The sequence below is a fragment of the Lactuca sativa genome, chromosome 8, assembly GCF_002870075.4.
Source record: "Lactuca sativa cultivar Salinas chromosome 8, Lsat_Salinas_v11, whole genome shotgun sequence".
Lineage (NCBI taxonomy): Eukaryota > Viridiplantae > Streptophyta > Magnoliopsida > Asterales > Asteraceae > Lactuca > Lactuca sativa.
The window spans coordinates 253910727-253926691 of record NC_056630.2 but is presented as its reverse complement, the minus strand read 5'-3'; positions in this window follow the sequence as shown (position 1 = coordinate 253926691).

The window sequence follows — 15965 nt, the reverse complement described above, 5'->3', positions numbered from 1 at the left end:
TTTGCATCCTACAAATATGTGGGAAAATCTTACTTTAAAAAAGTGTGTTATTTCAGTAAGGAGGTTGATGATATTCGTAGCTGCCACTTGGCGGTTGTTTGTCGCCATAATGAAGTGGTCGATACAGCAATGTAAGTAAAGCATAACAATATTAATAATAAATCCATGAATTATTTATATAAAACAGAACAACACCTTCAAAGCTAGAGGCTTTACAGGAAAGTAAACAATAGTTGTCTTCAATTGTGATGCTAATTGCAAATTAGATCTTACCTTTTCAATATTTTCCATCATCACTCCTGACTTCTGAAACTTAGGCCTTCTTTAAAAGCCTAATGATCTCTTCTAATGGTCAACACAATATTGCATCTGTTCTAGGAGTACAAGTAATGCATTAAAACCTGATCTGACTCTATTTATTTATATGGGTTACGTTGGTTTTAGTCAAAAAAAAATTTATTTATAATGGAACCAGTTTTTTACTGGTTTAACCGGTTCTTGATTTAAACGTAGGTTCGTTCCTGTTTTGAAAACCATGCTTCTTGTACATCTTTGTTTTCCTATCGAATCGTTTTTACAAAATTAGTATTCATTACCAATTTTTTTTAAAAGATGTATCTTTGTTTTTATGGTTGTATTTCGAGATTTTCCTGTATTTAAGAATTACTTTAAAAAAAATCATTTCCTGTGTTTTACATATTCATTTTCATTATAGGATGTAGAAACTTTGTTTTTTTATATATTTGTTTTAAAAAACAAAAAAATTCACATTAAGGAATGCACTTTTATGTTATAATTAAACTTCAAAGGGTATTACAAACCATTTCCTCTTCGATTATTTTGCCATGGTGCCTTCTTTAGATGGCAATTGTCACACCCCCAAACCAGAATGGCGGAAACATTCGGGGGTGGATGACTTCACGTAGTATCACAACAATTGAATATTGTAAAGAAAGTAACACAACCATCATATATATAATAAACACGTATATTGTTGCGTTATACATATTTGCAAAAGAATATTACAATATGATGATATAAATGTTTAATAATAAACGTCCTTAGCGTTCCTTCTTCAAAAGCTGGTGGTTACCTGTATTACTGATTCCTTGAAAAATACAAGTGGTTTTGAAAAAGTGTCAACAATTAAGTTAGTGAGTTCATAAGTGTTTTGTATTGAAAAGGGTGTCCTTTTGGTAGAAAATCGATGAACGAGGTTTTCAGAAAATCCAATATTTTCTATAAATAGTTTGAAAAGTTCTCAAAGTTGGAGTGCGTTAGTATTTTTCCTACTTGAATGATAAAGATAAACTTTGTGCTCAAAATAATGTAGAAACTGAATGCATATATGAATCTCGTAAATCAAACTTGTTTTTATACTTTCGTGTGAGTCTTATAACCATACTATTGACACAGACTGCGTGTAACAACATTCTTCAGGTGTTGTAGTGTTATGACATTTGTCACCCCAGACCTGCCAGTCTAACTGTAGCTAACAATTTAGGTGCGGGGTTGTCAATCCCGTATAGATCTATACACAAGTATCACGCTCTCCCTCCAAGAGATTATGGTATATAATACAGGACTTGAAATGCATACATAAGAGTACGTTGAAGTTTGAATATCTCACATCGCTTAGTATAAATAGATTTACGATAAGAAAGACTTTACTTCATTTTTGTTGAAAGTATTTCGTTTTTCAAGATGTATACGTAAGAATGTATGAATAACTTGCTAACTATACCCATTATAGTTTTTCAGAAAGTATGTTCCATTTGGTGAAAATAACTTGATGATATTCTAGCCCTTTATACGTAAAGATGTTGGTATCGATAATCAATAAGATAGATGTTACATTTATGCTTACAAAACGATACTTTTACTTGTATTGTACTTGTATTTCCCCCCTAAAACATGAAAAGACTTGAAAGGTAGGGGTATGAACTCACTTGTTTGGTTTGAAGAGAGTGGGGCTAGAGTCGAGTAGAACTTCGACCGCGGGAAGCTGCGTCTTCGAGCTCTTCGGGGATCTCGGTAGCGTAGAATCTTCGTCGGGGGCTCGGGTGCAGAAACCGAGGGCGTCGGGACAGCTTCTGGAGCTTGAAAGTATGAGAGAGTATGTGGGAGTTTGAGAAGGTGTGCCAAAACCCGTAGCTCATGCCTTCTATTTATAGTGCTGGAAAGTCGAGTACGCTGGGCGTACCACCGGAGTACGCTGGGCGTACTTCGGTTACGCTGGGCGTAACTTTGCGTCATGGCTTACGACTCGAGTTTAGCTAGGCGTAGAGCTGCAGCCGATGGGACTCGACCCTGCACCTGAGTACGCTGGGCGTACTCTTACATTACGCTGGGCGTAATCCTGGCTTCCGTCTTCTAAATTCCGTAACTTTCGCGTACGGGCTCCGTTTTTCGCGTTCTTTATATCCACGCGTAGGTGAGATTATGCTCTACAACTTTCATTTAGACTCCGTCGGCTAGTTTTGACTTTATTTTTAATGATATGTTTTTAATAGGCCGGGACTGCTAAAGTTCGTTAAACATTCATAGCTTCTTTATTCGACGTCGGTTTCGTTTGTCTTTTTATCATTTTACTCCTATTGTAGAGACCCTCAATTTTCGTTTATGTTGCGATAACTAAATAACGCCCGATTTTCAATTCGAGTTTTTAGCCCTCTACTAGTGTTACGAAACTTAGAAAATTCGTAACTTCTTCATACGAGGTCCAATTTGGGCGATCTTTTTATGTACGTTTACAGTTTAATGAAAACTACAACTTTTGTTTAGATACTTAAGGCTAAAATGCATTTTATTGAAATTTCACTTTTTACGTTAAATAATGTTTTAACGATGTGCCGTAAATATTCGAGTGGTTATAATTTCCTCAATATAATCCGGTTTCGAATGTTCTTTATGTTTTTGGAAACCTTGGCATGATATCTAACATTTGATGCATCACAATTTAGATATTTGAACACTTTATTTTTGAGGTTAATTTCGTTGATTCCAAATAGTTTTTGTTGTATTTGACTTTTGAGTGTTACATCGCTTTTGGAAAATATAGGGTTGTCACATCATCCCCCTGTTAGGGGAATTTCGTCCCGAAATTTAATCTAAGATAGAGTTTACAGATTAGGAAAAAGATGCGGGTAGTTTTGTTTCATTTAATCCTCGCGTTCCCAGGTGTATTCAGGTCCTCGCTTAGCGTTCCAGCGGACCTTTACACTAGGTATGCGGCTTTGTTTAGTCCTTTTTATTTCCCGATCCATGATCTCTACTGGTTCTTCTACGAATTGGAGATTCTCATTTATTGCAATTTCGTCTAGAGGGATGACAAGGGTCTCATCGGACAAGAACTTCTTTAGGTTTGATACGTGAAAGGTAGGGTATACGTTGTGGAGCTCCTGAGGTAATCGAAGTTTGTAAGCCACTGGACCGATCCTGGCAAGGATCTCGAATGGTCCGATGTATCTTGGGTTCAGTTTCCTCCGCTTTCCGAAGCGTATTAACCCCTTCCAGGGCGATACTTTTAGTAGGACTCGATCTCCAACCTGGAATTCCAAGGGTTTCCGTCTTTTATCCGCGTAACTCTTTTTTCTGTCCCTTGATGCTTTCAGACATTCCCGGATCTGAACAATTTTCTCTGTAGTTTCCCTTATGATTTCTGGTCCAGTGAGCGTGTTGTCTGTTGCTTGTCCTTTTACTAGTTGAGTGTCCCCCACTTCGGCCCATCACAGAGGTGACCTGCATTTTTGACCATAGAGGGCTTCGAACGAGGCAGCCTTGATACTAGTGTGGTAGCTATTGTTGTACGAGAACTCGACCAAGGGTAGATTGGTATCCCATGCTTTGCCAAAATCGATTATGCAAGACCTCAACATATCCTCTAGGGTTTGTATGGTTCTCTCACTCTGGCCGTCAGTTTGTGGGTGATATGCGGTACTCATGTCTAGTCTTGTCCCTAGAGCTTTTTGTAGCGACTGCTAGAACCTTGAGGTGAATCTACTATCTCGGTCTGAGATAATGGATATGGGCACACCATGCAGTCGTACAATCTCTTTGAGGTATGTCCTAGTTAGTTTCTCCAATTTATCCGTCTCTTTGATAGGTAGGAAGTGCGCTGAGTTAGTTAACCTGTCGACGATCACCCAGATGGTGTCAAGTCCGCTTGCCGTTCTGGGTAGTTTGGTTATGAAATCCATGGTTATACGTTCCCACTTCCATTCGGGTATTTCTGGTTGTTGCAACAATCCTGAGGGCTTTTGGTATTCTACCTTGACTTTGGCGCACGTCAGACATTTATATAGGTAGCAATTTCGGCTTTCATGTTCGGCCACCAGTACAGTTTCTTGATGTCGAGATACATCTTATCGGAGTCGGGGTGTATGGAGTATCGTGTCTTATGGGCTTCGTTCATGACGACTTCTCTGAAGCCGCGAAACTTCGGCGTCCAGATCCGATCCATGAAGTAATGAACTCCATCATTCTTGACTTCAAGCTTCTTATCCATTCCCCTTAAGGCTTCCCCTGCCACATTTTCAGGTGTTAAGGCTTCTATTTGGGCTTCCTTGATTTGCGTGGACAGGTGTGAATGGATTGTCATGGTTAAAGACTTCACTCTGTGGCCCGAGTATTCCTTCCGGCTGAGTGCATCGGCCACCACGTTAGCCTTTCTGGGATGATATCGAATTTTGCATTCATAATCATTTAGTAGTTCTACCCATCGTCTTTGTCTCAAGTTGAGTTTTTTCTGGTTGAGGATATGCTGGAGGCTTTTATGATCGGTGAAGATCGTACATTTCGTGCCGTAGAGATAGTGCCTCCATATCTTTAGAGCGAAGACGACTGCTCCTAGCTCAAGATCGTGCGTCTTGTAGTTCACTTCATGCGTCTTTAGTTTCCTTGAGGCGTAGGCGATGACCTTCCCTCGTTGCATCAGGACACACCCGAGTCCTTGGTTTGATGCATCGCAATAGACCACGAAGTCCTCTATTCCTTCTGGCAAGGTTAGGATGGGCGCACTACATAAGGCTCGCTTTAGTGTCTGAAACACGATGTCTTGTTTTTCTCCCCAGTCAAAGGTCACATTCTTTTGAGTTAAGGTGGTGAGTGGCTTGGCAATCTTTGAAAGTTCTCTATGAACCTTCGGTAATACCCGACGAGTCCCAAAAATTGTCGGATTTCTGTAGGGGTTCTTGGAGTCGTCCAACTCTCTATTGCCTTGATCTTAGAAGGATCCACGTGTATCCCCTCCTTTCTTACTACATGTCCTAGGAAATCCACTTCCTGAATCCAGAATTCAAACTTTGAAAATTTTACATATAGCTTCCCTGCCCTCAATGTTTCCAAAACTTGGCGGAGGTGTTGGCTGTGTTCTTCCTGGCTTCTTGAATAAATGAGTATATCATCTATGAACACGATCACGAATTTATCCAGGAAGGGACGACATACACGGTTCATTAAATCCATGAATACCGCTGGTGCATTTGTCAATCCAAAGGGCATCACTACAAACTTGTAGTGACCATAGCGTGTTCGGAAAGCCGTTTTGGGGATGTCTCCTTCCAGTACTCGCAGTTGGTGATAACTAGATCTTAGATCGATCTTTGAGAAGTAGCTGGCTCCCTGTAGCTGGTCGAACAGATCGTCTATGCGCGGTAGGGGATATCGGTTCTTGATCGTGAGTTTGTTCAGCTCCCGGTAATCGATGCACATGCAAAAAGATCCATCCTTCTTTTTCACGAATAGGACTGGTGCTCCCCATGGTGAGAAACTCGGTCTGATGAAGCCCTTGCTCAGCAGCTCGTTTAATTGAATGGACAGTTCTTGCATCTCGGCTGGGGCTAAACGGTAAGGCGACTTTGCTACTGGAGTAGCTCCGGGGATTAAGTCGATTCTGAACTCGACCTGGCGTTTTGGTGGAATTCCTGGAAGATCTTCTGGGAAAATGTCTGGAAAGTTGCAGACTTCCGGAATGTCTTTAATGTTCTTTGGTTCTTGTTTCTGGTCTATTACGTGGGCTAGAAAGGCATGGTATTCCCTGCGAAGATATTTTTGTGCTTTAACACAGGAGATGATTTATAAATTTGAACTAGGTTTGTCTCCATATATGACAAGAGTTTTGCCGTTGGGCAGATTGAGACAAACGACCTTTTCGTGACAAAGAATATCGACATGGTGAATACTTAACCAATCCATACCGATGATTACATCAAAACTTCTTATCGAAATGGGCATAAGGTCAATTTGAAATAATTGTTCGTTTAAGTTTAATGTGCACCCTACATACATATCGCTTGTGCTTTCCGTTTTACCATTAGCCATTTCTACAGTGAATATTTTATTGAGTGGTTGGGGTCTTTGATTAAGTAGGTGTTTGAATTTCTGACTCACAAAACTTCTCTCCGCACTGCAGTCAAAGAGTATGCATGCATAAATGTTGTCGAGGAGAAACGTACCTGTAACCACCGTTGGGTCAGCTATTGCTTCATTTTGACCTATCGCCAGCACTTTCCCAACGCTGCCAACATTCCTTGCCTTGGGGCAGTCCCTCTTGAAGTGCCCAGTTTCTCCACACCCATAACATGCCTGGCTTATCCCAGTACCAGGAACTTGAGTGACTGGTCGCGCTGGTGCCTTACAGAAACGGGCAGTGTGCCCTTTCCTGTCGCAGTTCTTACAGTGCATCTCGCGGAAATTACCATGGTGATGGTAGTTGCATCTGCTGCACTTGGGCAGGTTCCCCGCATATTGTTTTGTTGGCGCAAGGGTAGCAGGAGTTGTAGTGGGAGCAGTAGCAGCATGAACTGCAACCATTTGTTTCTTTGAAGGTTCTTGCGAAGTTTTCCCTTTTCTCTTGTTCCATAATTTCTTCTTGCTGTTGTTGTTGGCATTGTTATCGTTGTAATTGTTCCCTTTGGTTGGTTCAGCGACGATAGCCATGACTCCTTGACAGACACCATGATCGACGAGAGATTGCGCCAGTTCCTTGGTGCTGTCGAAGGTCATGGGTTTGGAAGCTAATACACTTCCTCGAAGTTGGGGTGATAGTCCCCAGATGTACCTCTCCACCTTTTGGCTTTCCAGGATCAACATCCCTGGGCAAAGTGTTATCAAGTCACTGAATTTGTTAGTGTAGCCTGCGATGTCCGAGCCTACCATCGTAAGGCCCCACAGTTCCTGTTCGAGCTTCTGAATCTCGCCTCTTCGGCAGTACTCTCGAAGGAGCAATCGTTTCAGGTTTTCCCAACCCATGGAGTGTGACAATTCGAAATTTCCATTCTGTACAAACTATATCATTTCAATAGAAGTTATAGCAGTCACAGTTAATTTTCAGACTTTTCGCGTAAGTTTGAGTAATTCAGGGTTTACACTTCAGGAAATATCAGGAGAGTGGGTGCACTAGGGTTTTGTGCAACACTATTATTCCAACACTCTATTGTATTAGAGATCATTTCAGGAATAAAAATATTTTCTGCCAAAAATATCTCAAGACTATAAATAGATTTCTGAACCAAATTCATTCATTATTCACATTTCCAACTAGAGAAAAGCCATTTTCTCTCTGACGAATCTTTGGGTTTTTATCCCAAATTGTGAGTACCTCTTTCTAGTAGTGTTAGAATGCTTATTATGTGCTTATAACATGATTTAGATGGCTAAATCATTAGATCTAGGAGTTTACTCCCCAAGGTGTTCTTGGGCGGTAAACTCCTGAAACAAAGCCAAAACCGACCTTTGTGTTATACAACTGCTTTAGACTCATATGTATGTGTGTTAGGGACAAGAAAACATCCATAAATCACCCAAGTTTGGGAGTTCACGGCCTAAGAGTTGCATAGTCCATAAACTCCCTTTTCAACCTCAAAATGGTGTTTTAAGGCCACTAAAGCTTTAAGGCTTTTATCAAGACTAGTTCCCATTTAATCTAAAGCCTTAAACACATCAAAGAACACAAACAAATGAGAGTTTACGGCCCAGGTGTATCTTAGGCCGTAAACTCCATAGAAATGGACCAAATGGTGTTTTTAAGAAACCTAAAGCCCTATACCTTTACATGAAATTGTTTCCCACTTAATTGAAGGACCAAAGCACATCAAAATCACTTATCAAAGTGAGTTTACGGCCAAGGCTTTGCTCTTGGGCCGTAAACTTGAAAGGATGGCACCAAAGTGTGCCTAATGCCTTCATATGCTTGGAATAAAAGCCTAGAACCAATACCACATGTGCAAGAGACTTGAAAGCATCAAAATCACCTCTTGAAGTGAGTTTACGGCCTTGGTAATGCTCCTAGGCCGTAAACACCAAACAAAGGCACCAAAGTGTGCCTAGGGTCCTCATTAGCTTTAAACAATTGACTAGAGCCTATCCTTCAAATGCATGAGGCTTGAAAACAACAAAAACAACACCCCAAGGGAGTTTACGGCCGTAAACTCCAAGGGGAATGGCCTTGGGGCCGTAAACTCCTAAATGGAGTGTTTCTAGACCTTAAACCCCTTCAAGGATGGAACCACCAAGTTAGAATAATTCTAGATAGCATTTGGGACTTCAAAACACACAAATACCCCATGGTTGGGAGTTTACGGCCGTAAACTCAAGAGTTTACAACCGTAAACTCTATGTGTGTTAGTATATGAGGAGTAAACTCATATATGGGGTCCTTTGGAACCCTAAACACAAGTACCTTGTCCCACAATAGCTTAGATGCAATCCTTAGGGCTTAAAACACTTATATAAAGTGTTTATTATGTCTAGGATGTCTTAACATTGTCTAATTGAGTGCATATATGTGTGATTATATGTTCATTAGGATCGTAGTGTGTGTACAAGTCCTCGCTTGACACCTAGCCATCCTATACCATTCAGTTCATCCCAATCACCAACTACATGTGAGTTCATACCCCTTAATCAATGTTTTAAATGATTTTAAAATGCTTTAATGGGGGGGGGGGGGGGAATACAAGTAGGAAACAATATGTTATTTAATCAATCTTATGTATTTTATAACTATGTTTTCACTCAATAGATTTCACATATTTCAAAAGGTGACACATGAAGTGGTTTTCTATCTTAAAATACCTTGATAACAAATGTATTAGTTTTGAAATGTTTATTAAAATGACATCAAGTCATTCTTAATTATTGTTCAAAACTCCTAGATATCTTGCAAAACCATTATTTTACCTTCTTGAATCTAACTATACTTATGCGCATATGTTCATTTATATGTTAGAGATTATAGTTTTCATCCTTCGTTCAGTTTCCCACACCCTGGTGTATCGAGGGTGCATAAATCTACTTGAACAACCACTTACTTTCCAGTTAATTATCATAGGGATAGTTAGAAGAAACATAACATTATTCCTATTACAAGGAATCACACAAGATTCAGTTCATTCATGAGTCTATACAGTACCTTACATGATACATGAGTACACGTTCTTAGGAATACATGATACATGAATATGTTTACATATACTTATCTGTTACATGAACACACTTACATGAATACCGTACAGGAACACTTCTTCACAGGTGCATTATCCTGTATTTACTTACCTTGGATACTTGTACTTAGAACTAAGAGGATGATTTATTAGTACTTACTGTGTAAATTGTCTTTCCTATCCCGGTTCAATGGGATATTTCGGCGGGACTTACCATTCCGAATCCCACAGATTAGCACCAGTGGTCGATGAACGTCTACGGATGTCTAAGGTTGTCACTTATTTAGTAGTCAGTGATGGGACTAACCATCCATCTGTCCAACTGTTGCAACAGTGGATGAGATGTGAATCTTCGGAGGATCATTAGGTTAACGCTGTTATGGGACTAACCCTCCTTCCACCCTGCTGCCGCTACAGAGGATGAGGGGACACTCTTCGGATGTCCATAGGGTCTATCTTTCGCTTCGGCGATGTCGTGTTAATTCTAGTCACTCAGGGATAACACTTGCATGATTATATTTTCCTACCTTACTTTATTTTGTGATATATTCACATAAACGATGAGTTAGACTAAGCACTTTTAGTACTAGTCAATAGAAAGGAAAAACTATCATTTTACATAGTCATAAACAAAACATTCGGGTCTTGGTAGAAGACTACATTGCCATAAACAAAACATTCGGGTCTTGGTAGAAGACTACATTGCCATAAACAAAACATCCGGGTCTTGGTAGAAGACTACATCTCAAACTGATAGAAAATAAGGGATTTTCTAGGGTTTTTCATACTTACATCATCATTTTCATTTAAAGGTTTACATGGCCTTCATAACAGATTTTAATAAGCAAGACAATGACACTTAAATACTTATGAATTCACCAGCTTTAAAGCTGATACTCGCTTTCAAAATAACTTGTATTCTCAGGTCATCAGTAGACAGGTACGGAGGCCAGGTTTTGAGAAGACGGAGCAGACAAGTCTCGTCTTTTATTTTGATTGTATATTTTTGGTGTCTTACTACAATGAAAGAACACACATGTATTAAAACTTTACTTATAATGCAATGGATGATGTTGTTGCTTTTTTACTATATTACACTGTTGTGATACTGTACATGACGTCCTCCACCACTGAACGTTTCCGCCGTTCGTGGTTTTGGGGTGTGACATGGAGTTCGCCACCACTAGGGTTAGTGTCTTGACGTGGCCGTTCCACCATGTCAGGGCGCGTTCAGAGAATGTAAAAGCAGCAAATTTTACTTTGCTTTCTTCAGGGCATGCACAAATTTCGAATACCGCTTCCGTTTTCTCTATCCATTGGGATAGAGCCAATACTCCCGCAGTTCCATAAAAGGGAATAGGTTTTCCATTGGTGAATTCTTTGTAAGTGCATACCCCTGAACGGCCTTGACCTTGGCCATTTGTAAAGATGTTTGTCCCGCCTCCCGACTCGTTGTTGCTCATTTGAGCCATCGTTGCGGTTACAACAGTTTGGAACATAGCGGCATCCATAATTGGAGGAGGTGGTGGAGATGGTGTTGGAGTTGAGTTTTTGCATGCTGATCTACGAGGAGGCATGTTCTGGTAGAGAAAATAATAATGAATACTATAAGTTTCTAAGGTTTTGACAATCGTGTACTAGAGGGTTAGTTGTATCTTGTAATTTGTTTTGACTTTAGTTTATGGTTTCAAGGTAGGTATAGCAATTTAGTTAATCCCATAAGTTTCGAGAGGTATATAAAGAAGTACTTCATATTTATATATATGTCACACCTACGGTGTGTTACATTATACTTCATGTTTAGGAAAATTCGACCTATCTAGAGGTCTCTGATTACAGATACAAAGCAAAATAAGAGGAAAAATTTATCCGAGGTCCTATGGTATACCAATCTGTCACACCCCCAAACCAGAATGGCGGAAACATTCGGGGGTGGATGACTTCACGTAGTATCACAACAATTAAATATTGTAAAGAAAGTAACACAACCATCATATATATAATAAAAACGTATATTGTTGCGCTATACATATTTGCAAAAGAATATTACAATATGATTATATAAATGTTTAATAATAAACCTCCTTAGCGTTCCTTCTTCAAAAGCTGGTGGTTACCTGTATTACTGATTCCCTGAGAAATACAAGTGGTTTCGAAAAAGTGTCAACAATTAAGTTGGTGAGTTCATAAGTGTTTTGTATTGAAAAGGGTGTCCTTTTGGTAGAAAATCGATGAACGAGGTTTTCAGAAAATCCAATATTTTCTATAAATAGTTTGAAAAGTTCTCAAAGTTGGAGTGCGTTAGTATTTTTCCTACTTGAATGATAAAGATAAACTTTGTGCTCAAAATAATGTAGAAACTGAATGCATATATGAATCTCGTAAATCAAACTTGTTTTTATACTTTCATGTGAGTCTTATAACTATACTATTGACACAGACTGCGTGTAACAACATTCTTCAGGTGTTGTAGTGTTATGACATTTGTCACCCCAGACCTGCCGGTCTAACTGTAGCTAACAGTTTAGGTGCGGGGTTGTCAATCCCGTATAGATCTATACACAAGTATCACGCTCTCCCTCCAAGAGATTATGGTATATAATACAAGACTTGAAATGCATACATAAGAGTACGTTGAAGTTTGAATATCTCACATCGCTTAGTATAAATAGATTTACGATAAGAAAGACTTTACTTCATTTTTGTTGAAAGTATTTCGTTTTTCAAGATGTATACGTAAGAATGTATGAATAACTTGCTAACTATACCCATTATAGTTTTTCAGAAAGTATGTTCCATTTGGTGAAAATAACTTGATGATATTCTAGCCCTTTATACGTAAAGATGTTGGTATCGATAATCAATAAGATAGATGTTACATTTATGCTTATAAAACGATACTTTTACTTGTATTGTACTTGTATTTCCCCCCTAAAACATGAAAAGACTTGAAAGGTAGGGGTATGAACTCACTTGTTTGGTTTGAAGAGAGTGGGGCTAGAGTCGAGCAAAACTTCGACCGTGGAAAGCTGCGTCTTCGAGTTCTTCGGGGATCTTGGTAGCGTAGAATCTTCGTCGGGGGCTCGAGTGCGGAAACCGAGGGCGTCGGGACAGCTTCTGGAGCTTGAAAGTATGAGAGAGTATGTGGGAGTTTGAGAAGGTGTGCCAAAACCCGTAGCTCATGCCTTCTATTTATAGTGCTGGAAAGTCGAGTATGCAGGGCGTACGCGTTATGCTGGGCGTACTTCGGCTACGCTGGGCGTAACTTTGCGTCATGGCTTATGACTCGAGTCTAGCTAGGCGTAGAGCTGCAGCTGATGGGACTCGACCCTGCACCTGAGTACGCTGGGCATACTCCTACATTACGCTGGGCGTAATCCTACATTACGCTGGGTGTAATCCTGACTTCCGTCTTCTAAATTCCGTAACTTTCATGTACGGGCTCCGTTTTTCGCGTTCTTTATATCCACACGTAGGTGAGATTATGCTCTACAACTTTCATTTAGACTCCGTCGGCTAGTTTTGAATTTATTTTTATATGATATGTTTTTAATAGGCCGGGACTGCTAAAGTCCGTTAAAAATTCATAGCTTCTTTATTCGACGTCGGTTTTCGTTTGTCTTTTTATCATTTTACTCCTATTGTGGAGACCCTCAATTTTCGTTTATGTTGCGATAGCTAAATAACGTCCGATCTTCAATTCGAGTTTTTAGCCCTCTACTACTGTTACGAAACTTAGAAAATTCGTAACTTCTTCATACGAGGTCCAATTTGGGCGATCTTTTTTATGTACGTTTATAGTTTAATGAACTCTACAACTTTTGTTTAGATACTTAAGGCTAAAATGCATTTTATTGAAATTTCACTTTTTACGTTAAATAATGTTTTAACGGTGTGCCGTAAATATTCGAGTGGTTATAATTTCCTCAATATAACCCGGTTTCGAATGTTCTTTATGTTTTCGGAAACCTTGGCATGATATCTAACATTTCATGCATCCCAATTTAGATATTTGAACACTTTATTTTTGAGGTTAATTTCGTTGATTCCAAATAGTTTTCATTGTATTTGACTTTTGAGTGTTACATCGCTTTTGGAAAATATAGGGTTGTCACAGCAATACATACATATTCAAATTCGTTGAAACCATGTAGTAAATTCTAATTAGTAGTGTAGTTTGTGAGGGTAAAAGTGCAAATTTACTTGCCTTTTGAACTGAAGTAATTCAAGCAGTCGTTTTGTTTGAAGCAGTTGTGTAATGGTTGTTGAGTAGTTCCACCAGGTGCTATATTAAAATGATGATATAAAATGTTAGAAACCTACGTTATGAAATGGAATTATGGATTCCGTCCAATTTGGAATTCAAGATTTCGTTTCATGAAGTGTTTGGATGACAATTTGAACATAATCTTGAGTTTCTTACTCCTTGATATAATCCAACTGTCGCTATAGAAGGCCAATACTATCTGGTTATATGTGTGCCAAAAGAAGATAAAATATATAGTTGAAATAAGCATGCATTAGGCATTATTATAAAAAAGTAATAGTGAAACAACTGGCATTTACTTACACATACGATGGATACAACATAATTTCCAGACTTCTACCACCAACATTTACAATCAGGTTTCCAAAATCTTAAGACTCCATCTTATTGAGTATATCTCCTATTAATGTTCATTGAGTTAGTAATAAATCAAATCTTCTCAATTAAAAATAACTGTATTTATTACTCAAAATCAATCTTTTAATTACATAACTATGATATCTTAAATCATGAATGGTCTCTCCTCCTTCATACCCTAGATCTGAACAAAAAAAATATTATTATTATCATTTGACTTCAAGTCAAATATAAGGAGAAGATGAATAATATTTGTAATTGAAAAATATAACCTTTGTAACAAAATATTACATTTTAATATAAGTGCTTTGGAAGCTATTTTATATTTTCACTTCCTTAATATCTAGTTTTTCACTTCGGTTACGCATTTTTTATAAAGTGTTTGCTTTAAGTTGACAATAGATTTAGCTTCTGAAAAGCGCTTGCTGGATTCTGATTGATGTTTTAGTGTGAGTCGGGAATATCTCATAAACGAACAGATAGAAAACGTGAACCATCTGCATAAAGAAAAATTCATGAATGTAAGTTCTACTCAATCATAGCAGCAAACAGGTTGTGAGCAATTTTGTAAACACATAAACTTCATATAATTCCATGAATAAACACAAATCTTTCAAGATTACATTAGAATTGGTATAAATAAATCTTTATCAGGCTGTGTTTGTAAGGATTTTTTTGGAGAAGGAGAGAACGAAATTCGAAATCAAACCTAATTGAAACCAATTTATATATCAAATCTAGAAAATTTTTAGAAGAAATCGATGAGTAGAAAGATAAAGAATCGGAAAAGAAACAAAAGTAATGAAGAGTTTGATTGTACTTGCACATCCATCGGAACATCCCGATGTCTTCAACAAAAAGAAAGAAAAACAATCGATATAAACCCGCGATTGGGATTCCCTAAAACTGAATTGAGAAGATTGACATCTCCTGGCATCGCTATCGTAGGAAATTGGATATGAATTACGGATAAGAACGATATACCAGTGGAGAAGGCGTTAAGTGAAAGGTTGGAAGAGGAGTTGAGGGGCTTAAATGTGGTGGCAAAGGGTTGGAAGAGGTTGATGGAACGTAGGTCAAAAGCATGAACCGGTGACCATAGCACAGAAGAATTTAAATCAGCGAACCTTTTCAACTGATGTAGACTGGGAAGTGCAGAAGAAGGAGAGAGCAGGCAGTAGTAGTGAAGACGGATGGTCGATCTGGTGGCAGATGAACGTAGATCGACCCCCAAATAGACATAAGCTTCAAATAGGATAGTATTGCAGGAATCGAAGAGAGGGCTAATGCTACCGATGAGTAAGCGGATGCCCTATGTACTAGACCATGCAGTCCGCTGCGACCGACTGACCATAGAGAAGTCGAAGAAGTGGCGAATATGGATTGGGAAGTTAAAAGAGGGAATGATGGCTATGGAAGAAAGAAGTAGGCAGTGCCTTAACCCCGGTAAAGTAACCCTCTTTGGGAGAGAAGACGTAAAAGATGGAGAGAAGTAGGCGGTGGAACATGAAGATGGCATAACAGGAGTGGTAGGTAAGGCGGTGGAGAAATACGGAAGCCACGTATCCTGATAGTGTCAGAAGGTTGGCGGTGGTGGAATAAACCTAGAACGGAGAAATTAAATAAATCAAAATATGAAAGAAATGAGCAGGACTGTAACTACACACATCAACAAAGGACAAATTTTACCAAATGCCTAGAAACTTTACATACATAGTCTTAGGGACCCATTTTGCCAACCCCTTAGGAACTTTACTGTTCCTACGGGTGGATAACTTTAATATATATATATATATATATATTAATAATTATTTACCTTTTTATGTTGGTTATGAGTTTTGATATTGTGAAATATTTATTTCTTTAATTTCTTTTTGCCAAATCAGTATTTACCTTTT